We start from the raw sequence: 25,771 nt of genomic DNA on the forward strand, positions 1-25,771 counted from the left end.
ATAAATAAATAAATAAATAAATAAATAAGTGATTTGCTGGAATCCCACTCCCACTGACTGCAAACCCATAGGTTTTCATTATTAGTTTGCCAAGAATATTGTAATTGTTTAGAATATTTTTGTTCCTTAAAAAAATAATAATGGAAGTAATTATCTTCTCATACCTATATTTTGTACTCATCACCGCCGCCCACCAGAGAGGATAGTTTCTGTCCTTTGTTTTGTCTGGGTGTGTGTGTTTATTTATTTATTTATTTATCACATTTCTATACCGCCTGATATATACATCTCTAGGTAGTGTACAAAATTACAGATCTGTTTTATTTTATCATTAAATGAATTTAGTAGTAAATTTTATTTGTCTGGCCACAAGCCATACCAAAACTAAAATATCACTGAGCTTAAGAGATTATATATATACTGAAGCCTAACCTTAGCTGTGTTTTCTCAGAAGTAACTGAAATCAATGCAACTTATTTCCATGTTACATGTTTTAAGGTTGGGGCCTTAAATAAATACTACATACCAAGATAACTTGCTTATTAGTTCTTTCTACAAAGAACATGAAGGGACCACCCTCTAGTGGTCTGACAAGGCATTTTGCTTTCTGAAGTTGCTTATGTATTTTTCTTTTTCTTTCTTTAAGCAATTTCACTGTAGGCAGACTGCAGCTCGCTTCTGGCTCCTTTTTGTGTTGAGGGAAACTGACAATGAAGGAAAGACCTTGTCAGCCCTTGTATGGCAGCATCTTCACGGTCTTAGAGTTCATCTTAACTTTGGTCAGTGCAAGGATACGAGATGCCCCCAGCGGAAGCGCCGTCAATTTTTTTCTCTCTCTTTTAAAAAACATCGAAAGGATTTTATGAGTATTTCACACAATTTAAAATCAGTACATAAAATTGATTTGATCATCTCTTCAAATAATGTAATTAGCATATATTTATGATCTGACCGAGATCTCTTCGGGGCTTTAAAAACAAATGTTTATGTCAACCCCTTCCCCACCCCCATCCCTCTATTACTTTTGCTAGCAGCAGAAACGGCCAGCATTTTTAATGCAACTGTAGAAAGTATTGGCTTTTCGACCTGATCCTCGCTTGTTTGGAAAAGCGCAGCTCCTCAGACCTGACCCAATGGCGAGTTGGCGACAATTTGCCTGTGCCGGATTTATTATTCGTCTTCGTTTTCGACATGCGTCCTTCCTGTCTGGAGATCTCGCAGTATTTGGTCTATATATTTCTTGGCACATCTCTTTGCTTCCGTCCGAGACCAATGATGACGGCTTATTGAGTTCCATATGACTTTTCCGCACGCTGACCAGTTATTGCCGTATGCTATCAACTGGTGTCTGCAACGCATGGAGCACAGTCAACAGCGTTAGTTCGACATTTAAATCCAGGAACACCAACAAAGACGTTACTGCAGATGGAACGGATTTTTAAAAGAAAGAAAGAAAGAAAAAGGAGAATAGTAGTGGGCATATGCCAGAGGTCTACAGTCATTAAATAGCTCTTAAGCCTATTCGAAAATCCGGCGTGGCATAGTGGATGGCGATGGCTTGCTCAGGGAAAGAGCGAAAGTGCTGGGAGGGTTCTAGAAAATTAGATATTCCCCACCCCCTGCTCCAAATCGAGGTGATTTTCTTGTAAGGATCCAGTTGGCTCCCAGCTACATCGACTGTCCCCGTCCACCCCCACCCCCCCTTTCCCCTCCTGTCGCCTTTAAGCTGCGTGGAACTCGCTCGCTTTTATTACTCTTCTCTGATTGCACAGGCGCGTGGTCATGAGGTTCTTGGTGTTGCACAATCCCTTTCCTTTCTTTCCCCATCTCGCCACACCACCACCCCTTAATTTTAATTTCGGCTCAGGGTGTTTTAATTTATCCCGCCTTTAAATGTATAACAGCTGCAGCCACTTCCCGTACAGTCTGTACGCATTTGGGCCGCGCTTCCGTCCTACATCTTTTGCACAGTGGGAGGGGGGAAGGAGAGGTAGGGTATGTGGGTGTGTGTAAAATAGCTGCAGGATCCGGGCCAGATTGCAGTGAAGCCGCAATAGGGACGTTATCAAAGGCGAAGCGTGGAGTTTGGGTTCAGATGACCCATGGCGCTGTCAGTTCTAGCCCCAAAAGGGGACGGGAGAGGAAGGCATCGGAGTTCTTTCCGCAAAATCAAGTTGGCAATCAAAGAAGGCATGGATGACTCCGAGCTATAAACTGCTCTAAGCCAGGGTGTTTATTGCACTTAAACTGGCCTTATTCTGGAGTCAGGCGGTTTAAGTGCAAGGAAACTGGCTCAGTAATTAATGGCTCTCCTAGTCTGAGAGGCCAGCGCGTTGGATGGAGAGCTGAGCTCAATGAGCGTCTGCCTGCCTCTCCCAAAGTCCTCCAGCCGCCTCTCCGCCGCGCTTCATTCCAATACACGGAAGGTTGTGCTTCTTTTTTAGCCCCTTCTTCTCCCCCACCCATCTCGGGTTCGAGCCAAGCGGCCGCGCACCCTCCACAGTTGCGCGCGGAATAACTTGAGGCAGGTGCGCGCCCCGGGGTAACTCCACGGGGAGAGGGTGGCGCTGCGACGGGAGAGGGCGGGGGGCGGGCTCGCGTCGGATCCAGGCGCCCAACGTGCCGGAGGAGCAAGTTTTCCTTTTATTTATTATACGTGTCTATTGCGGCAGGGGCCGAATAAAAACCGCACCAGATGCCCATCCACAGCCAGCGCCAGGGCTCAGCGTGTCTGAGCGCGAGGGAGTGTGTTGCGAGCGCCCAAAAAGCCAGGAGCTAGGGGAGGGGACGGGGGAAAGAGACGGCGGGCGCATGCGCTTGGGCCGACCGTGCCATATTGGAATGAGGCGGTGAACGGAGCGCCGGCCAGCCTTGCCCGAGCCCCGGCAGCGGCGCAGGGCTGGAAAAACTCCCCGCAGGTAAGACAGGCACGGGGTGCGTGCCCTTGTGGGTAGGGCGGCGCTCGGCGCAGCTGCTGGGCGCGTTTTGCCGCCTGCCCTGCCGCCGGGAGGGTTTTTTTCCGGCTCCTGAAGTTTGATGCGGGAGACGGCGAGGGAGGGCGGCAGCAGCAGCCAGGCAAGCAGGCGGAGCGCAGCGCTAGGGGAGGGGGGAGAGCGAGCGGCGAGCGCTTCACTCAGATGTACAGCCTGGAGCCGCCGCCGCCGCCGCTGCAGCAGCAGTAGCGCCAACTCCGCGCGCCGTTGCCGCGCTTTTGCTGCTCCCTGCGCAGGTCCCCGCGGGCCGGGTGCGGCGCACTCGGCGTTGGGGCAACTCTGGGCCCGAAAGGGGGCGCCTACTTGCCTGCCTTTTTCTCTCGCATCTGCCACCCTGCTGTGGTCGCAAAAAAAAGTTCCTAGATGTTGGGGCTGCACTGCCTCCCCCCCGCAGCTTGTTTTGCCCCACTTTGTGTCTCGTGAAAGCTAGAGCCCCTCTCCTCACACCTCCCCCCGCCTTGTTCTTCATTTGATTTCAAAAACTGGTCGATAGCTTCTGATGCACTTTCTCTTTCTAACGTGGGAATGAGAGTGGGTGGGCAGATTAAGAGGGAAAGTAATTTCAAAGCAACTCCTGGTGAACTTTTAGGACCATGCGTATTGTCCCTCCTGAAGAGCGATGACCCGATATATTACGTTTTCTTCTAAACTGGTTTCATTTCAAAAGATGAGGCCTCCTTAATACAACTCGGCGTTGTGTTTCCTCTCCCTCCCCCCCCCGAAATGGCGGGGGAAGTGATCTTTAAACCCACACAGTCTGTGAACTCCATCGCGCGCGCACACTTTCTCTTAAGAGCGAGATGTAGTTTGTCGCCCAGCTGAGCTGTTCATACCAGTCTCCAGCACTACATTCACAACAGTCCAGCTCCATGAATCGCTGCTTTTGAGGGGTCGGAAAGGAAAGTTAGGACCCACATCTGCTGCCCATAGTTGTTTTGATGGTTACAGTGCCACAAAATAACACGAAGCCCAACCCCTTTGCACCCATCTTACAGGCGCTGCTGATGCCTCCTCCTGCGGGACTCTTTCAGTTGGAAAACAACTCTCTTCCTGTATACTTAGTTGGCTGTTTTCCTTCAATTCCCATCCTCAACTCTTCTCCCTTCCTTTTTGCACTCAAGAATAGAGATTTTGTTACTTTAGTGTTCATCTGCTTTTGTAACTGAGGATGCACCTGAAAAAATACATCCTGAATTTGGTATACTACAGTTTGTTGCAGTAGAAACTATAATGATGCTGTAGCAAACTGTATTACAAATTGGGGGAGTACTCTTATAGTGGAAGAAAAAGGGAAAACAAATGCTTTCTTTTCATCAGGCAACTTCTGAGCCTGTATGGAAACATTTCTTATGTACTGTTTGGGAAGCAACTCTGTTTAGATACATCCATGAAATTAATGGCTACTACAAGCAAGTGAGAAAATCTCTGTTAATGAAGGGGAAGAAAGAGTTGAATAGAGACTTTAAAAACTGCAGGAGTAAAAATAAAAGCCAGGCAGTTAATCAGTTCTTTAAAAAGCAAGGCTATTGCTAGGCCTCTCCTAGTCTATGTAATAGGCCAGAGTGATGTTTGTTTAATGGTCCCATGTGGGTTTTAGTGGAATGATTATATCTTCTTTGGAGAAATTTGCTGTCATCATAAAAGGTGTTTAAAAAGGCTGTAACACTTAGGGCTGATAGCTTTGCCTCTAACCATTTGAAAAGTGGAATTCTAATGTAAAACTCAACACAGATGAGACTATGATTCTACACAGGTATTGTTTCTGCTGTTGCTTCTTTCACAAGGCTTGCTGCTGTCAGTAGCCTCGAAGGTTACCATAGCAAACATTTTAGTAATATAGAATATAAGGTGCATAGTTCTAACATGTAAGAAAACAGATATTTCTGTCCAGTGAATTACAATAATAGCTGTTATGCAACAGGCTGAAGCTATCTGAGATTACTTAGTGAATATGAGAGAGCAATGGAAATTTCTACAGAATCGCTTAATCCTAAGCACTACTACTTGAAATCACTTACTGCATTGGAATTTACTAAGTATTGGTGGTGAATAGAGGCCTAATCACTGTTTTCTTTATATCGGAAAGACACACTGTAGTACATTAAGTTACAGACAGATTCTTGATATCACCCTGGTTCATAGTTAACTTCACAGGTTGCTAGATTAGGGTTCTATTGTGCACTACAGATAGTGTGCACCAAATGTGCATGGTGTATTTGAAGCGGCTACGTTCTTTAATTTGACCTCATACAGATGTTCTGTACATAGACCTTGAAAACCAGACTGATCTTAACTCCTTGGTACATGGCTTCAGGGGTGGTCTGAGAGCACTTTGCAGCCACTTTGCTGAAGTTAAGCTGGTCAAGGTCTGGCCAGTGCTTAGAGAGAAGCCCCATGTACACTGCCCTGAGTTCTGTAATGTAAGAAAGATATAAATGCAGTCAGTAAATGTACATACATAGATACCTGCGGTTGCTTCAAACATGACTGTAACATTCTCAACATTCATAAGAGACTCTTACACCTTAGTTCTAAACACATTACTTGGAAGTTGTGCAAATGTTTTCAGTTGAACTTGTTTGTACACAATGTGTTTAGGCTAGGCTAGGCTAATGCCTAAGTGTCACAGTGGGGAATTGCTTGACTAACAAGCAGAAGGTTGCTGGTTCGAATCCCCGCTGGTATGTTTCCCAGACTATGGGAAAACATCTATACCAGCAGCGATATAGGAAGATGCTGAAAGGCATCATCTCATACTGCATGGGAGGAGGCAATAGTAAATCCCTCCTGTATTCTACCAAAGAAAACCACAGGGCTCTGTGGGCACCGGGAGTCGAAATCGACTTGACAGCACACTTTACTTACAATAAGAGTAAAGTTTTTAGTTTGTTCTTAAACTCTTTGGGGAGGGGCAACTCATCAGTTATTGCCTCTGTTTTCAGGACTGACTGCATTAATCAAACTAGGATTCCAAGAATGCCGTCATCTAACCATTACAGTTAAAGCCCATTAAAGTACCGTACAAGTAAAACTCTGGCCATATGAGCAATTGTCTAAGGCCACATTTCTAAACACTCATACACCCCATCGGGCCATTCTAAGAGCTAGTTCAAGCTATTGGAAATAGCTGTGTTACAGCCCTTTCTGGAATTACATATTTTGGTGCTCCCCCATTTCTCCCCCCCCCCAAACTTTGAATTAGGCCAAGTTTGCATGTCAGGAAAAGGAATTTTCAGGTTACCCTTCTTGTTGACAAGGTAGCTTTCCAAAGTATACAGTCATTTTAATGGTTGAGGTCACTCAGTTATGCAGTGTTCCCCATTCTCCAGTCAGTGAAATATGGTGCTACCTGTAAAGGTCTGTATTGTATTATTTCTCTGTGTTTGTCTACTCAAACTATGGTCCCAGAGAGAGTACAGCTGCTTCTACACATTTGCACCATCTCTTACTTGAGTGTAAACACATTTAAGATTAGTTCTTGGAAACAGGTGCATAGAGAACAGATTTCTTTTATGCATTTTAAATGTTAGTGTGATTTCTATGAAGATATTTTTGAACATATTAAAACGCAGAGTTCAAATTCCCCCCCTTCCATGAATACATCTATCCTTTATTCTCCCATTTTCAGTCTAGTGTTGGTGTTTTATCTTGTGGTGTTTCTTGCAATTCAGGCTGGGCAATTAGCATATAACTTTTTCTCAGCTCTTTTGTTCTTAGAGAGCAACAAAGGGGTACTCTTCAGTGAGCTACAACAAACCAGCTTCTGCTCGACTGGAAGTGAAATGGAGAGTAGTTCATGTCAATACCATACCATTTTGGTGGCTTAATTAGAGTATTTTTACAATGAGAAGGTTGGAAAGATCTTAATTTTCATTGACTTTCTTTGGGGTGATTTTATTTCTGTGTGACAGGAGTTGAATGGTTCAGAAGTTGAAACACTAGATTTCTCTACAGCAAGTGGAAAGGGGACTGTTTAAGAGTGATAAGGGCACCTTATCAAGGGCACCCAGCATAGTAATTGATCCATCAAACTTTTTTTCCTTCTGTAGTTAATTGATATACGATTGCTGAACTATCTTTTTTATTCTTCTTTAGTGTTCAGAGTTGTTCAAATGTTCAGCTGTATAAAGAAGATAAATTGAAAAGTTATAGGGAAACATGAACTACTGTTTGTATTTACCAAATTTGCATTGTTCTTTGTGTTTGAGATCTCAGCATTTTTGCACACATTAGGTTTTCACCATTCTTATTTATCTCACAGATGTAGTACTGTTTGATGACAGTTCCTTCACAGTTCTGTGGCAAATCTGGGAATAAGAACCAAATTATGGATTATACTCTTGGAAGTAGCTAACATACAAAGCAAGGATGCACTGGGGCAGTGAGGGAGCAGCCTAACAGAACATCCCAAATAACTGTGCCAGGGAAGTGGCAGTTTCTGATGCCCTTCCCTTTTCCAGCCAAAAACATGTCCCCAAAGGCTGCCTTCATAGATACTTTTGGGTGGTACAGAGGGCTTCCTGGGGAAAGGAGGGTGTCAAAAATTGCTGCTTCCCCTCTGTACTGATACACTTAGTTGGGAAATGCTGTCAGGCTACTCTCTCACTGCACCAGTGCATCCTTGCTTTGTATGTCAGCCAGTAAACCTTATTCTTTAACAGTGTACCAAACAAACTCTTTTCTTGTTAGTTGCCAGAGAGGGCACAATGTTGACTTTTTTGTACTATAGTGTTCCTCTGTAATGGAGGGATAGTATTGCCTTGTAGCAGGGATGAGGGATTCCAACTCGTGGAACCTTATTTATTATTATCTTGTTTACACAGTCAGACAGGTGTTATTGACTGGTTTGTTTTATCCAGACATCGAGTCCTTCCCAAGGACCTAGGATGGCTGAATTTTATTGTCGTTGTTGTTGTTATAGATATCATTGCAGTATATAGGCTGTTCCCAGTAAAGCTGCTTTTTGTAATTGGCTGATGGTGATTTCTGTGGCCCCTATGGTGTTGAGGTGCTCTTCAAGGTCTTTTGGAACTGCACCCAGGGCACCAATCACCACTGGGATTATTTTGGTCTTTTTCTGCCACAGCCTTTCAATTTCAATTTGTAGATCTTTGTATTTGGTGATTTTTTTCTATTTCTTTTTCTTCTATTCTGCTATCCCCTGGAATTGCTATTGTCGATTATTTTGACTTGTTTTTCTTTCTTCTCGACTACAGTTATATCTGGTGTACTGTGTGGCAGATGTTTGTCTGTTTGTAGTTGGAAGTCCCATAATATTTTTACATCTGCACTTTCTTCAACTTTTTCAATTTTATGGTCCCACCAATTTTTGGTTACAGGTAGCTTGTATTTTTTGCAGATGTTCCAGTGTATCATCCCTGCTACCTTGTCATGCCTTTGTTTGTAGTCAGTCTGTGCGATCTTCTTACAACAGCTGATCAGGTGGTCCACTGTTTCATCTGCTTCTTTACAAAGGTGGCACTTGCTGTTGTGAATTTTTTGAATTTTGCTCTTATTGCATTTGTTCTTAGTGCCTGTTCTTGTGCAGCCAGTATTAAACCCTCTGTTTCTTACTTCAAGTTGCCATTCTTAAGCCATTGCCAGATCTTGGTGATGTCTGATTTTCCACTTATATTGTGCAAATATTGACCATGCAGGGGCTTATTTCTCCATTTTTCTGCTCGGTTCTTGACTTGTTCTTTCTTGTAGGCCTGCTTTTTTTCATTGGTGTTGAATAGTTTCTCATTATTGACCATTTGAAGTGCATCTTCTTCACTGTCCTTGATATATTCTTCAAGGCCTCTTTTTTCCTCCTCTACTGTTTGATGGACTTGCAGCATTCCTCTTCCACCTGAGCTGCGAGGGAGGTATAGCCTATCGACATCACTGCGGGGGTACAGAGCATGATTGATGGTCATGATTTTCTTGGTCTTACGATCTAGCGTCTCTATCTCTGCCTGGGTCCAGTCTATTATTCCTGCAGTGTATCTGATAACAGGTATAGCCCAGGTGTTTATGGCTTGTATGGTGTTCCCGCCATTGAGTTTGGACTTGAGGATCTTTCTAACTCTCCTGATGTATTCACTTCCAAATTTTCTTTTAACTTCAGTGTGTGCAATGTTATCAGCCTGGAGAATGCCCAAGTATTTGTAAGGTTCTTTCTCTTCCAGGTTCTTGATCTTGCTTCCATTGGGTAGTTCTATTCCTTCTGTTCTTGTTATTTTTCCTCTTTTCATTATTAATGCAGCACCCTTGTCTAGTCCAAACCCCATTGCTATATCGCTACTAAATATACGGACGGTGTTTAGCAGTGATTCGATTTCTGACTGGGACTTTCCATACAACTTCAGATCGTCCATGTACAGCAGATGGTTGATTTGACTTGATGTTTTCGATGTTTGGTATCCAAGGCTTGTTTTGTTTAGTATTTGTGAAAGTGGGGTCATGTTGATTACAAACAACAGAGGGGATAGTGAGTCCCCTTAGAAAATGCCTCTTCTAATGCTAACCTCTCCAAGTGTCTCGCCATTGATTGTTAACTGTGTACTCCACATGCTCATTGCTTTTTTAATAAGTATCTGAATGTTTTTGCTGACACCAGTTGTTTCTAAACATTTTAGTATCCATGTGTGAGGCAATGAGTCAAAGGCTTTCTTGTAGTCAATCCATGCAACACTTAGATTTGTTTTTCTTCTCCTGCAATTTTCTAAAATCATTTTGTCAATCAGCAGCTGGTCTTTTGTGCCTCTGGTGTTCGGGAAATTTCCTTTCTGTTCAACTGGAAGCTGTTTGTTAGTTAATAAGTGTTGCATCACTTCATCTGCTATTATTCCAGTTAATAATTTGAACATGGTTGGCAGACGGGTTATCGGTCTATAATTACTTGGAACTGCACCTTTTGCTGGGTCTTTCATGATGAGATGAGTTTTCCCAGTTGTTAGCCATTGTTCAGTATCACCTCCTTGCAAAATGTGATTGAAGTGTTTTGATAGTTGTTTATGAAGGCTTGTTAGGTGTTTAAGCCAAAAGCCATGCAGTTCATCGTCGCCTGGTGCAGTCCAATTTTTAATTTTCTTTGCTCTTTCACTTATTAATTCTGGTGCTATTATTAGATCTTGCATTTGTTGGTTACATTTTTCAACCTCTTTCACCCAGCCTGCTTTTTTATTATAATCTATGTGATTGTCCCATAATTTCCCCCAGAATTGCACTGTTTCTTCTTTATTTGGTGTTTCTAGGTTTCTTGCAGTTTCTCCTTCTATGCTTTGGTAGAAACGTCTCTGATTCGACTGGAATTGGAGATTCTGCCTGTGTTGTGTAGTTCTGGCTTCATATCTGCTAATCTTCTTTGACACTGCTGTTATTTGCTGCTTTATTATTTCCAGGACTTCTCTAATTCTCCTTGAATCCAGGTGGTATTTTTGGATCAGATACTGTTTGGTGTTTTCATTCTTCAGCTTCTTTTCTTTCATATCTTTCAATTTACTAGCATCTGATCTGAGCCTGGAGATTTTATTTTCTCATCTAATCTTCCATTTAGGTGATGTACCACTTTCTTTTTTTACGGGTCCATTGATCTTATATCCGAGCTCTTGTGTTGTTGTTGTTGCTGCACTGTACACTAGTTGGTTTGTTTCTTGCAAATTATTGGTTGTTATTTCTGCAAGTGCAACATTGACATCTTTTAATACCTGAGCAAGTTGTTTTTTGGCAACTGTTTTTAGAGCTGGAAGTCGAACCCTGGTGGTTGTTTGGTTCATGAGCTCGGTTATTTTTTTGCTTTAGTTCTTGTTGCTTTTCTGTTAAATGGCATTTGGGTTTTTGAGGTGAAGGCAAAGGGGTGGTTGCCTGGTTTTGATTTTAAAACAGTTCAGTAACAGTGGCATCCTCGATTTCCAACACCTCCTCCACCTGCGCCTGAGCAACTTCTTCAGTTGGTGGTAATTCTTCTTCCATATCTTGAGCCTGTGTTGCTCTTTGCAGTTCTTCCAGCTCAACTCCTGTGAATACTTTATTTCTTATTATGAATCTTCTCTGGTCTGCTAGCCTTTGTTCTGTTATTTCTGTATCTGGGTGCTTCTCTTTCCAAATTTGGTACATTCTTTTTAAATAACCTCTTCTAGTTGGACTAGACTTGTAATAGCAGATCATTATTTCCTTGTTGGCATTTTTCGTATATTTTTTCTGGTTAAGCGACGTTTCTTCCAGTAACTTTGCTGTTTTCAGCCCTGGTTGCTCAACTGAAGATCCTGAGTCCTGTTGCCCACTTGCCACCAGATGTCCAGGGACTCCAGCACCTGGCGCGGTCCTTGTTGACCCGGGCGACTACCGATCCAGTATAGATTTATTAAAGTTACGTCTCACCATATTGCTGATGGGAGAGGCACTCTTTGTCTGGCTCCTCTGGTGAGACCTGTCCAGTATGGTTGGACCTCTGGCATAGCTCTCACCTTCCTCAGAGCATGCAAGCCCCACAACCACGCCAAGGTAGTTCCGCCGCCTTCTTCTTCTTCTTCTTCTTTCTTGTTTACACAGTCAGACAGGGGTTATTGACTGGTTTTGTTTTATCCAGACATCGAGCCCTTCCCAAGGACCTGGGATGGCTGAATTTTATTGTCAGTTATAGATATCGTCGCAGAATATAGGCTGTTCCCAGTAAAGCTGCTTTTTGTAGTTGGCTGATGGTGATTTCTGTGGCTATTATTATTATTATTAATTCAATTTCTATACCACCATTTACGGTATAGATTTCTATACCACCATTTACGTGAGTTGTGTTTAAAAGGAAAAAGGAGAAAAAATAAAATTAAGAAAACTGTATCTTGAATGCATGCTCCTGAGTGCTCGAAAGCTCTTGCATACCCTGGCCTTGCTAGAGAGTAGACTTAATAATAGATCAGAAACCTTCATAACTCAGCCTTCTGGTCAGTCTGGGCATCACTGCCCAGAGTACACTGGGCATCATCAGTGTAGTCTTAATGAACCAGTACGGTACTTCCATGGGAGGAAGTTGAAACTTCTTGTGTTTCCCTGTCAGAAGAAAAAGGGGATGGATTGTAATAGCATAAAAGTCTGCAGGGTCCTTGAATAATGTTTACTACAGCATGTACTAACTCCCTAGGGTTCTGCAGGCAATTACACTAGACCTGAGTCCCTTGCCTGAATGTAACTATTTCTTTGCCTGGTCTTTCTTTCTCCTTTACCTGCCTCCAGAGATTTTTGTGCTTGCAAAGGGAAGTCCACCTGGAGCAGGCCAAAAGGAGTAGAGTGAAGGTGGTTATAACAACACTATATCCATGGAATAGTGTGTAACTTCAGAGCGTGCTTGGCCACCAGTATTGCACTGGCTGAAGGGCTTCCTTTGTTAGCAAGAGAGAGAATTGAAGATTGCAATATCTGTCAAGTTAGTGTTAGACTTTGACAAGAATAGCATCCAGATTCATAGAGCAGTTCACTATGCTGGTCTGGGTCCCAGGGACCTGAAGGCTGTAAGGCTTATGCATTTATTTTATTATTAAAATACTTATGCATGTATTTTCAGTGTGTTATGAACAATTGGAAAATTCGACTCCGTCAGGATTCTGTTTTTAGGATTTTACACTTTTAAGTCCTGACAAATATCAGTGTTATCACCATAGCTTCTGAATCATGTATATTCCCCTTTTTTTGGCTTGCAGTATATAAGCTAATCTTTCTTTAGTAATGATAAGTTGTGGAGGAAGTTCACTGTTGTCTTTCCATGAAATTAATTATGTGAACAATTAAGGAGAGTATTTTGTGCAGAATGCCAGCTCTAAAGGCATGGAAGGTGTTCAGATGTTGTGAGAATGAGATATATAAACTGGTTCCGGCAGTGCAAGAAATGAAAGCTGGTAAATGAAATTGCTGGACCAATAAGGTCTATTGGATTGCTTGTTAGACTCGGACTTCACAGTAGGGGTTGAAATCCCAGTGCAGTGTGAGCATGCTAGGTAACTTGGACAAGTCACCATCTTTCAGACTCAATTCCTTAAATATAATATGTCCACATGTTTGTTGTAAGAATGAAAAAGATTAAGGCTACAGTTCTAAGCCTGCTTGTGGGAAAGAAGCTGAACTGTGGGACTTAACTTTTTAATTAAACAAGTCTAGGATTGGGATGCAGACTTGCCAGCCTAGACACACTTAGTTGGAAATAAGCTCTGCTCAAATTAAATGAGTAGGCTTGCACTTTGTAAATCAAATGTAATGTTACTTTTCAAAGTCAAAACTTATGTATCTACTATGTGCACTTAAGTAATACAAGAAAGGAGATGATTTAATATAGTACTGAGTTCCTTTTCTTCCATTAACAAAATTGTCAATTGTAATTGGCAGCTGTCAATGCATACAACACCTGCTGGAAGACTGACAGGTTATTCAGATTAGAATGTTAAAACTATAATCCTATATCCAGTTATGTTTGCATAAATCTTGAATTTCACTGGATTTATGTCTGTTCTATGTGTGGCTTGTCAACTTCCATTCATTCCAGTGAAGCTTGATCAGTTCTGTGCAAGCCCTTCTGAAATGGATGGAGGTTGAGCAGTAGCAACATATGGTGAATGGATTCCTCAATTGTTAATGGTAAGCTCTAGAACACGGGACTAATCTTGGCAATTTATTGTGGTGAGATGGATTGTTACTATTTCTCTAAACTCTGGGTCACCCTTGACAACAGCTTGCTGGTTCTGAAGATTAAAATTTGGTGCTTGTTCAGTGAATCTGTCTTCGTTTATTTGCTGTTGCTCGTTAGGAGGCACTCCCTTACCTTTATGGAGCTGAATACACCATTTTTCATTAGCAAAATCTGTTATAAGGAATTCCCATTATAGCAAATAGCTGAAACTGATGGTATCTCAAAATGATCTGGCTATTAAAAATGCTTTGATATTCTCTTTGTGTGTTGGTGATGAAAGATAGAGGAGATGAATTCTTGATGTTCTAATGAAAGGCTATGCAGTGTTGGGCAAGCTTTAACTAGTATTTTGGTAAATTTGAGGGGCAGGTGCTGAGACTCTTTGAGGATTCAGCACACTTATACTAAAGAAATATAGTCATTTTTTGGACTTTTCCTTTAAGGCATCATATGAAAGAAATTATGTTGTTAGTAATAAAAAGTTTGGGTTCCAGAGCATTCAATTCAGTATTCAATTTATCTAATAAATGTATCCCTCTGCCTGAACCAAGACCTCCAAAGTGGCTGATAGGATAGCCTGGTTTATATATCTGCAACTACAAAATGAACATATGAACTGTTCTTCATAAGTGATGGTAAACATATTCTTACTTTCACAGAGCTGAAGCTGTCTCTAGTCTCTTCATTTCATGTTACATGTTGGGACATGAGTCTTGGAATATTTAAACGTATAACTAGCCTGTCTGTGTTGAAATCTCTTAAGATGTATCTGCAGTCCTGATATACTGATCTTCTCAACAGCCTGGCAGGTACAAAAATGACACAGTTCAGTTCAGTGCATTGGGAAAATTATACCCCACCCACAACAATCACATCAATCTCCTAGCACACTTAATGCATTGGACATCCAGGCCCTTTTAGAACACCCAGCATGTGTGTCCCCATGTGTGTGCAGCCGGTTATGTGTTAGGCCCATGATTCTCATGGAGGCTGAAGGTACTGATCTGAAGAATAGGGGTGTCTCCCAAATCTCTTATAGTATTTTTACTATTATCTATATATTTATTTCTCATAGGTATACCCGTCGCTAATCCCATGCGTGGCAGCTCTTGCGAGAGTTCGTGAGCAGCTGCCCATTAGCGACGGGGATGGGAGAAAATAGGGGTGCTGCCCCCAGTGGGTGGCCAGGAGCGGGCGGAAGGAGGTGGCAGGCCGGTTTTCTGGCTGGCCCGCCAGCCAGAAACTGTGAGCGGGCAGGGAGCAAGAAGCGAGCTGCTCCCGCCAGCGGGTGGCCGGCTGGCATGAGCAGGCAGCAGTGGCCGGCCTGGCCGCCAGGAGCAGCAGGCAGTGGGCCAGCCTGGTTGCCAAGAATTGATGGGTGGGCAGGAGGGAGGAGGTGGTGGGCCGGCTTTCCGGCCAGCCCGCTAGCCAGAAACCATGGGCGGGGGGGGGCAAGCCGGGGAGGGATTGGAGAGAAGCAGGCCGGCCAGGCTGGGATTGGGGAGAAGTGGGCCGGTGGAGGCACAGATGCTTTGCACCCGGCCCAGGTAGTTACTATTTAAGCAACTCACCATTAGGTAGTGTTGCAACCCCCCCCCCCGTCCTGTGTGAAGTAGTTTGTGTTTAAAACATGTGGATGGACACACCTGTTGGTATTCTGCCTGTGGTTGATAAAACAGATGTTCAAAAAACAGAATTTAAATCTGATTTTAATTTTTTTTAATTATTAAAAAAAGAACCACGGTCAAAGAGACCATCATGAATGTTACTCATAACTCCCAATTATATTCTGTGAACATGTTAACAGCAGTAAATGGGGCTGAGAGATATCAGACCTGATCATTCCTATTTTGTAGTTGTTGTACATGCGGCACACACACAGTCTAGCCCTCGCCTCTCTTTCTCTCTAAAAATACAAAGACAATTTGAATCACTGTTTAAATTGATTTGGTTTATATCAAATCAGCCCTGATTCTGCCTATACATCAGCTATACAGTAGCCAGAATCTTAGCTGATGAAGTTTCAATCTCCAAACACTGGGAGCCAGAAGGGCTCTGAGTACCCCCTAGGGGTACGAATACCTCCTGATGGAAACTACTGCAGTAAGGTACAACAGAATATGTGTGCAAGAGGTGGGGATCATCACATCATGCAGACAGCTCTTGTGAAGGTCAACAGGACTATCTTTATAGCCTCAGTCACAAGCCACTGTGCTTGGAACCACTGTAGCACAATAAGGGAATTTAAGAGCCTTATATCAAAATAGTGCAATTTAACTGGTTTGAGGAACATAGCCTTGATAGGTTGGTAGAAGAGGGATTGCTATTTCTGTCCACAGATTGCTTGCAACTGTTAATAGAACAGAAAGAGTGGCTTGGCAGTTGATAGCACTTTGCACTAAAATATTTATTAAATATTGTACTTCAGTACATGTACACAAAACACCTCATGCTACAGGATTCTATACCATAAAATCAGAGCTCAATATAATAGTTAAGTATAAAATGGGGTGGTGAGCTAAGTGTTTACTATAGTAGACGTCACTCAACTTCAGCTATTCGTGCATGGCAGCATTACATAAATCTCAGTAGAAAAATAATCATAGCTAACTGGGTCGGTTGCAGAACATCTGTGTCTCTGCTGTCCTGCTGGGCCGCTTCTCAACCCCTGCCCGACCGTGGCCCGCTTCTTCTCACCTCCCTCCCCCACCCCCCCCACCCCGGCTGGCACTTTCTGGCTGGTGGGCTGGCCGGAAAGCCGGCCCGCCACCTCCCACCCGCCAGTTCCCACTGGCCAGGCGGCCTGCCACTGCCTGCTCCCGGTGGCTGGCCCAGCCTGCTTCTTCTCACTCCCAATTCCCCCTCACAGCACTTTCTGGCTGGCGGGCCAGCCAGGAAGCCAGCACGCCACCTCCCCCCCCCCCCGCCAATTCCCGGCAACTGGGCTGGCCCACTGCCGCCTGCTCCCAGCAGCCAGGCCGGCCCACTTCTTCTCACGATTCCCCGCCCGGCACTTTCTGGCTGGTGGGCTGGCCAGAAAGATAGCCCGCACCTCCGCCCGCCCGTCAATTCCCAGCGGCCGGCCCGGCCCGCCGCCACCTGCTCCCACCAGAAGGGCTGGTCCGTCGCCGCCACCTGTTGTTCCCGCTAGCTGGGCTGCCAGCTGGCGGCCCTATATCTCCCCTGTCGCTAATCGGCAGCTGCTTGTGAGCTCTCGCGAGAGCTGCCACGCATGGAATTAGTGACGGGTACGCCTAGGAGAAATAAAAATATAGATTGTGAGAGCATTCCCTTAAGAGTCAGCTAGGTTTGGTGTATAATAAGGTATTACTAGGAAAGTTAATTGCTTGACATTCACTGTCCAGTTGAGCAGGTGCCACTGTAAATGATATTTTGGTATATGGTACTAATCTTGCATGATGAGTAACTTGTACTGAGTCAGGAGAGAGGGTGGTTAGGGGTTTGGGAAGCCCACACAGGCAGCCTCCTCTGCCATAGCCCTGTGCACCGTGTGTGCGTACACTTGTGTGCATGTGCACATGCCAAGCAATAAAGAGGGAAGGGCTTTCAGCCCTTGGGTGATCCTTTGCCTCAGGATTGTGCTCTTGTTTGTAACTAACAGACTTTTTGTTATCAAGGATCATAATTCAAAGATTTGGCCATGTAGCCCACACGTGGAGAAATATAATAGATAAAAATGGTTTTTTTAATGCACGCTATGCCACTTATATCCTCTTAGAGAGAGGGGAGCAATTGTTAAATTGATAGAAGCAAAACAGAAGACTTTCTGTACACAAGCAGTGACACTAATCAAGATCACTTGGAGTCTAAGACCAGAATTCAGAGAGTCATAAAACTAGTTCTGCGAGCCCAAGGGCACAAGTAATGTTTGTCTAACAGTTCCAGTGCCACAATATAAACTACTTTTGAACTGTGGGAATTTTAAATGTAGGTTGTGATATGTCATAGAGGTCAGTTGTGTACCCACCCCACCCCCAAAATCCTGTGGGCTAAGGCAAGTCCCTTGTATGAATCTAGTTATAGCTTTACCTCCTGGCCAAAACATAATAAACAATTGTCCAGAACTTTGCTGAAGCAAGAGTTAGTGATTTGGGGGCAGAACTTTAAGTAGCATCCTTTAGTACTTTAAATAGTACTTACTAGTACTTCCACAAATAGAAGTTCTGTGTGCACAAAATGGGGAGGTGTTACTCTCACCAAACTCCCCTTCTGTCTGCTGCCCTCTGCGCACCCCAAAAATCTGCTCCTGAAAGTCCTCCAACTTTCATGTACTGTACATATTTTCAGGAACACACAGACAAAAAAGATACATCTCTCTCTCTCTCTCCTTGTACAGATGGAACTTCTGCTTGTACCTAATCCTTGTGCAGATGGAACTTCTCAATATGCTACCCATTGGTTCTTCATGAGTTGGAAAGTAAATATCCAGTTTCTGTACAAAGTTATCATGCTTGACTTCAAAATTTGGCTATTTTTTTGTAGTTCAGTCATTTTTATGCAGAAAGGTGGGCTTTAACAGTGTGTTGGGTTTTTTGGACAAAGTCATAGTTTCATTTTTAATAAAATTGTAGTAAATACAGATTCTAAACCAGTTATTTAAGAGACACTAATATAATGAAAATCTGATATTTTTAAAATTGAAGTTCTTTGCTGCTTATCTATCCTGCTGCTTATTCTCAGAAGCAGAATAAATTATGCAAACTAAGGAAAATATGGGAATTTGCATAATATATGCTGGCCACAGAACTAGCTTTTCTTGGCTCAGAATTTGGAGTGGGATTTTTATGTATTAGTGTTTTGGATCCCAGCCAGTGTGCATGGAGGACTTCTCAGCTACTTCTTGTGCCTCCCCAAGCCCCCATAAAAGCTGGGTAATCCTTCAAAGCAGCATTCTTATGGGATATTCAAGGTGTTAGAAAGGAGAAATCTGCTGCTCCAAAATACTGCTACCAGATGGAAACCCAGCGCACTTCTTGTGCGTATGGGCTTCTCTGAATCTTACCCTACATGTTATATCAATTCAAGCACAGAGTAGATGACTTAGTTCAGATATCATGTCTAGATTGGCTGATATCAATGTGCCATCCATCAGTTCCACTTCCAGTTCACTGGAAACAGATCCACGTAAGTGCTAGATGAACACAAAAAGTGCCTTTATAAATTCTGTTAAACAATACATCTTACATATTTTTGTGAAGGCAGTGTGGGGGGGGGTCAATTTTTTTAAAAAAAATTTTTTGGTCTAACAGCTAATCTACTTAAACATGCATAAAACCTCTTGCACTCCATTTTTAAGACTACGGAATGGAGACCTTGAGAATTTACATCATGCCTAAATTTGTTTTGTTTTAGGGATGTGCTCAAAATGTGACTCGGCGATTCAGATGCCAATTCATGTTTTGAGCACTTCTCTATTTTGCTTAACATCCAGCCTGAAGAAGAGTTCTGGAGAGCTTGAAAGCTTGGTGACTGCTTTGTTGTGCTTTGGTTGGTCTTAATAAAGATATTGCTCTACTTTTGGTTCTTTCATAGTTCACTCTGGTATTCCAATTTTAGCAAACTAGAATAGGAAACCCACTTCAAGCTGGTTTCGAAAGGTCAAACTAGATGCGATTTTAATTGCATCATTGACCCTAGCATGCTAGTTTCTCCTTCTGTTGTAAATTAGCATTTGCAGCAAATCCTTGCTGGATCAGGACTATAGTGGATTGTTTAATCTGATTCTCTTCTTTTGTCCAAATCTGGACACACACACCCCACACACACACATACATGCTATTGACTTGTAAATGGGGCGAAGCTCCTATTTGGAGCCAGTGGAAGCTTCTTTTCCAGCGCAAAAAGCATATGGGACCATAGGAGGGAGTAGGGTTAATCCACCCCCTTGCTGTGGCCCTGATCCAGATTGGGGACCCCTGCTTATACTATTTACAGGAAAGAAAGGGCAAGTACACATGGGCCAATGATGTAATTGTTTGACCCATTTCTGGTTTTGAGACAAACTATAGCTATTGACCATAGTTTGCACAACTTGGATGTCTTTGCAAACTGGGAAGTGAAAGAGGGGGCCATGAACTTGCAGCACATTCCTGATGCCAAACCATAGTTGGCTATGATGTCTGAATGAGGCCTAAATTGCAGTATTGCATCAATATAATTAGGGACTCTAATCCAGGCATACATGAGAAGGTTCCAGTTGTACTCTTCATTCCCTCACACAGTGTGCTCCATTTTTGTTGCCTTGTAAGTGGACACTTGTGTCCAACCTGTGCCCCCGCCCCCGGGTTACACCAATGCAAACTAGCTGTGCTAGGGAAATATCATGATTATTGATACTGTGCTGGCACAAAAACGCTTGTCCTGTTGCACCTGAGTAGTTTAAAACCCTTCCCTTTTTATTCCAAGCTCAAAAGCACCTATACATTTATAGATAGCAGACTACCTATAAATGTTTATAGTAATGGGACACTGCCTGGTTTTGTAGACTAAATCGAGGCCCCTTCTTATATCATTTTTATCATGATCCTGTATTCCATGACCAAGAATTAGATCAAGTTGCATTTGTGGTATTGTGATTAGACCCCCTTTCTGGCCCACACCAGAAATTATTAAATTAATTTATTTACATTTCTAGCATGCCCTATACCCAAAGGTCTCAGAGCGGATTACAATAAAACCAATATAAAACATAATTAAAATTCAGTACCATAATATCAAAAATACAGTGCCTGAGAGGGGAAGAACCACTACATCTCTTGTCAAAGGCCAGGGTAAAGAGGTGTGTCTTCACCATTCTCCTGAATGTACACAATGTCGGAGCTTGGTGCACCTCAGAGGGGAGGGCATTCCACAGCCTAGGGGCACCACAGAGAAAGCCCTCTTACGTGCCCCTACTCCTTTAACTGCTGACAACAGTGGCATTACCAAGAAGGCCTCTCCTACAGATCTTAACTGATGGGCAGGTCTATATGGGAGAAGGTGTTCCTTCAGGTATTTGGGGCCCAGTTTGTCCAGGGCTTTATAAATCAGTGTTAAAACCTTGAATCAGGCTTGGTTGCCCAACCAGAAGTGCCCATCAGAAGTCTTGCTGCTGCATTCTGCACTAGTTGCAGCCTCCGAACTATCTTCAGGGGCAGCCCCACATAAAGCGCATTACAATAGTCCAGTCTGGAGGTTACCAGAGCATGGATCACTGTAGCCAGGCTATCTCTGTCCAGAAAGGGCTGTAGCTGGTGCAAAAGCCTAAGTTGAAACGAGGCACTCGTGGCCACCGCTGCCACTTGAGTGTCTCTCAGGCAGAGCCAGGACTTTTAGGTCCAGATTTGGGCTACCAGATACCAAAGAGAAGACATTTTAAATTGGGTTTGAGAACAGATTATCACCCTTGCTTCTCTCCCTCACCTGTAAACAATGGACTGGAATAGGCCTTTGAGGAATTAATGAACTGGGAAGACACTGAGGAAGCCAAAGAGGCAACACCAGAGTATGGTATGCATATGCTAAAATGCCTTTTCTTTGAATAAGGAATATTTCTTAGCTGGAGCAATCCCCTCCTTGGAATTAACAAGATTTCCTTTCACTAATTGAATTAGTGTGGGAAGCTGGCAACTCTTGATTGAATCATAGTCAAAACAAATTGATGGAAAGCATTCTCAAGGATAAAATTTTAAAGCACATAGAAGAACAGGCCCTGCTGAGAGTGAACCAGCATGGCTTCCTCAAAGGTAAATCTTGCTTCACCAACCTTTTGGAGTTCTTTGAGAGTGTCAACAAGTGTGTAGATCAAGGTGATCCAGTAGAAATAGTCTACCTGGACTTCCAAAAAGCTTTTGACAAAGTTCCTCATCAAAGACGCCTGAGGAAACTTAGCGGTCATGGGATAAGGGGACAAGTACATGTGTGGATTGCTAACTGGTTGAAAGACAGGAAACAGAGGGTAGGTATAAATGGAGAGTTTTCACAATGGAGGGAAGTAAGAAGTGGGGTCCCCCAGGGAACTGTACTGGGACCGGTACTTTTAAATTTATTCATAAATTATTATTACATTTATATCCTGCTCTTCCTCCAAGGAGCCCAGAGCAGTGTACTACATACTTGAGTTTCTCTTTCACAACAACCCTGTGAAGTAGGTTAGGCTGAGAGAGAAGTGACTGGCCCAGAGTCACCTAGCTAGTTTCATGGCTGAATGGGGATTTGAACTTGGGTCTCCCCGGTCCTAGTCCAGCACTCTAACCACTACACCACGCTGGCTTTCTAGAAGCAGGGGTAAGCAGTGAAGTGGCCAGATTTGCAGATGATACCAAACTCATTTGGGTAGTGAAATCCAAAATGGATTGTGAGGAGCTCCAAAAGGATCTCTCCAGACGGGGAGTGGGTGACAAAATGGCAAATGCGATTCAGTGTTAGCAAGTGTAAGGTGATGCACATTGGGATGAAAAACCCCAACTTCAAGTATATGCTGACGGGATCTGAGCTGCCAGTGACTGACCAGGAGAGGGATCTTGGGGCCATAGTGGACAGCTTGTTGAAAGTGTTGACTCAATCTGTGGCAGCTGTGAAAAAGGCCAATTCCATGCTAGGGATCATTAGGAAGGGGATTGAAAATAAAACTGCTAATATTATAATGCCCTCATACAAAACTATGGTGCGACCACGCTTGGAGTACTGTGTACAATTCTGGTCACCACATCTAAAAAAGGACATTGTAGAACTGGAAAAGGTGCAGAAGAGGGCAACCATGATAATCAGGGGCCTAGAGCACCTTTCTTATGAGGCAAGGCTACAACACCTGGGGCTTTTTAGTTTAGAAAAAAGACAACTGCGGGGAGACATGATGGAGGTGTATAAAATCATGCATGGTGTGGAGAAAGTAGATAGAGAGGAATTCTTTTCCCTCTCGCACAACACTAGAACCAGAGGTCACCCCATGAAATTGATTTCCGGGAAATCTAGGACCAACAAACGGAAGTACTTTTTCACACAATGCATAGTCCACTTGTGGAATTCTCTGCCACAAGTTGTGGTGACAACCAGCAAACTGGATGGCTTTAAGAGCGGTTTGGATAACTTCATGGAGGAGAGGTCTATCAACAGGTACTAGTTGAAGGGCTGTGGGCCACCTCCAGCCTCAAAGGCAGGATGCCTGAGTACCAGTTTCAGGGGAGTAACAGCAGGAGAGAGGGCATGCCCTCATCTTGTGCCTGTGGCTTCCAGCGGCATCTGGTGGGCCACTGTGCGACACAGGATGCTGGACTAGATGGGCCTTCTCGCGCCTGATCCAGCAGGGCTGTTCTTATGTAAAACCCAGGATTAAACCTCATGGGCAGTTTCACCTATAATCAACAGTTCCCACAAGATAGAACAGCCTCAGTTTCTAAGGTAATAGACCCAGGAGCAAACTAAGAAATAACAAGGGAACCCGCTTTCTCTCCTCCTCTGCATAATAGTGGAGTAAGGTACTCTTCCTTTTAGCTTTGCTTCTTCTCATCCCCACCCCTCTACATGGAATGGAGCTCAAATTATTCAATTATTTTCTTGTTCCCAATCAACAAGAACCTCGTCTCGGAGCTAGTGCTTTGAGCAGTCCAACCCAAACACCCAGCGAGAACTCTTGTGAACTGAAATGTTGTGACTGCATGGGTCTATATCCTAAAAGCCAGCCTTCCCATTGCAAAGCCCAGAGAGAGTGTGTGTTCTGTGGAGAGCATTACCACCTTCTGCTAGAAGGTAAACCAACCAAATCTTTAAGTTATATATCTCTCATATACAGAGGAAGTGTTTGTTTCTGTCTGTACTTTAAGCATTATACTATCTTCATAAGAAGGTGAAAGGGGCCTAGATTAAGCCAGGTAGTGTCCCATTACTATAAATCTTTATAGATAGCCTGCTATCTATAGGTTTATAGGTGCTTTTGCACTTGGAATGAAAAGGGAAGGATTTTAAACTACTCAGGTGTTCAAAATGCTCCACTGAGTAATTTTACTGTAGGATACATATGAATGTACCCCGAGTAGGGACAGTTTCCTGTAATAAATGCAGCAGGAAGTGCAGCAATTGAATATAAACATTTGGTATATATGCAAACTAGTTTTGTATTTAGTTACATGTAGTAAAAGTAAAGCGTGCCATCAGGTTGATTTCGACTCCTGGCGCCCACAGAGCCCTGTGGTTTTCTTTGGTAGAATATAGGAGGGGTTTACCATTGCCTCCTCCTGTGCAGTATGAGATGATGCCTTTCAGCATCTTCCTATATCACTGCTGCCCAATATAGTATCAGTGGGGGTTCAAACCGGCAACCTTCTGTTTGTTAGTCAAGCATTTCCCTGCTGCACCACTTAAGTTGAGTACTTGTGTGGAAATTGAAAGTTCAGTGAAATTGATTCTGCTTGATTTGAGAGATTTTGATGGCACTGCCATGCAGTATTGACTATCAAAGGTAAATGACTGTGATTGGATATCAAAGGGGATCTTTGTGCACAGAAAGGGAGTATTTTCCCTGGTTGATTAACTAAATTGTCATAAAAGCAATGATTTGGCATAATTTAATGCTGGAAAATGAATAACCTAGGTAGAATTAAATAGATTGCAGATTTATACTTTTTCCTGTGTTGCTGTTCCCAACATAGTTTTGGACTTTTGCTCATTCTCTGAAAAGTGGCAAGTATAAGTTTTCCCCTGAGTAGGAGGTCCTCAGGATGGTGATGGACTGAGCATGCCCGAGACAGGACTGGAACACGTGATTTTGTTGGAGGCGTGGTTATCTCTCCAGTTCCAGTTCTGTCTTGCTCGAGTTAGGACGTTTGAGGAGAGAGTTCTGGTCTTTTGCCTTGCCTATTGACTAATACTTGCTGTTTACTGCCTGTTTTCTATATCTTCCTTCCACACTTCAGTGTGTGCAAGGGTGGGAAGAGAGCAGTCTCTTCATCAGGTCAGACAAATTACTTCTCTAAATTGAATTTTTCCTTTCCAATTTAAATTGGTACGTTCAAATTTGTTCTTGTTTAGTTCTTCCTTAGTTCCCGCTATGGAATCCGCTCATGCGGAAGAAATCATGCAGGGCTCACTCTCGGAGGGAACCCAACCGCCACTGCCCCCGAGTAGCTCAATGGCCCCCGTGGCTTGTACCGCTTCTCTCGCGGCTGCGGGCGATTCTCCTCCCCCCGCCTTAGTATCGACATCTACCGCTGTGCATTTGGCACCCGAGTCGGCAGACTCGCGCCCCGCTAAGGCTTCAAAAAAGGCAAAGCATTTGATGGAGCACTCCTCTCCTAAAAAGAAGCGCAAGAAGAGGGAGTTTGCTCTGAAGGCGGAGGGGCGCAAACGGCTCAGCGAGCGGCTATTAATCCAGGCGGTTTGCCGCCGCTCTAAGCTAAAAGGCGGGAAAAATGGCGCCAAGACACAGGATCGGCGAACAGAGCGCCAAAAGCGGGAAGCAATATCCGAGGCTGGAGTCCGGTGCCCGGTGGGCAATTCCCCGGCTCCCGTTCCTCTACCCAGATTGAGCACGGCGGTTGAGGGGGAACCGGCTGGTCCGCGCATTCCCTCCCCGCCGGTGCGTGATCAGCCGCCATTAACACGTGGAGCAGCAACCGTGAGTGGGGACCCCTTCTCTCCTAAGGCTACCCAGTGGCTTCGGGACTTTTTTGCCACAGAATTCTCCCTGGTACCCCCTACGGGCACAGACCAGTTAACTACTGTCCCGACACTGCCCATAGCGCCACCTCCTTCTGGACCGGCGCTTCCCGCTCCTTTGCCTAGAGCCCGTGCTAGATCAGGGCGGAGGGGGACGGAACGACTCTCCTCGTCTTCCCCCGATTCCAGCCCACGACACCGGGCCATCCCGGGCGTAGAACGTGGTCTTTTTGTTCCCCGCTTCAACACTCGCAGGGACAGGCGCTCATGGGGAGAATCTTCATCGTCTTCCCCCCCTCCCAGAAGGAGAAACAAGCAGCCCAGGCTCCCGGTCCCATCTGAACCCCTTCCCTCCCTACCTGCTCCACCTCCGGTCCCCATTCCACCCCCCCCACCAGACCTACTCCGCTTGTGGTGCCAGTATCTTCCTCGGGGGAGGCTTCCCCCCCCCCCACACGACCACTTGAGC

At 44.0% G+C, this 25,771-nt stretch overlaps 1 protein-coding gene and 2 long non-coding RNA genes across 10 annotated transcripts in view; 1 reads left to right on the top strand and 2 right to left on the bottom strand.

The window, feature by feature from the left end:
• Positions 1–302: 302 nt before the first annotated feature.
• Positions 303–1,680, bottom strand: LOC128344967 (uncharacterized). The gene is made up of 2 exons (XR_008316146.1): positions 1,087–1,680; positions 303–836 (listed from the first exon to the last, which is right to left on the bottom strand). It is a non-coding gene; the product is annotated as an uncharacterized LOC128344967 (long non-coding RNA).
• Positions 1,681–2,765: 1,085 nt separating this feature from the next.
• Positions 2,766–25,771, top strand: part of SFMBT1 (Scm like with four mbt domains 1) — a 141,604-nt gene continuing 118,598 nt past the window's right edge. For 4 of the 7 annotated variants that reach the window (XM_053296134.1, XM_053296136.1, XM_053296129.1 and 1 more), the window contains exon 1: positions 2,766–2,918. The gene's annotated coding sequence lies outside the window, so the exon portion shown is untranslated. Of the gene's footprint in view, positions 2,919–18,007; positions 18,089–25,771 lie in introns of all 7 variants that reach the window. The other 3 variants (XM_053296133.1, XM_053296137.1, XM_053296135.1) reach the window with 1 other exon arrangement.
• Positions 5,289–16,356, bottom strand: LOC128344969 (uncharacterized). 2 transcript variants are annotated; one of them, XR_008316149.1, is made up of 4 exons: positions 16,262–16,356; positions 15,486–15,556; positions 14,302–14,452; positions 5,289–5,406 (listed from the first exon to the last, which is right to left on the bottom strand). It is a non-coding gene; the product is annotated as an uncharacterized LOC128344969 (long non-coding RNA). The 2 variants fall into 2 exon arrangements; XR_008316148.1 differs by lacking the exon at positions 5,289–5,406 and adding an exon at positions 6,946–7,113.

Source organism: Hemicordylus capensis, chromosome 2, assembly GCF_027244095.1.
Source record: "Hemicordylus capensis ecotype Gifberg chromosome 2, rHemCap1.1.pri, whole genome shotgun sequence".
NCBI lineage: Eukaryota > Metazoa > Chordata > Lepidosauria > Squamata > Cordylidae > Hemicordylus > Hemicordylus capensis.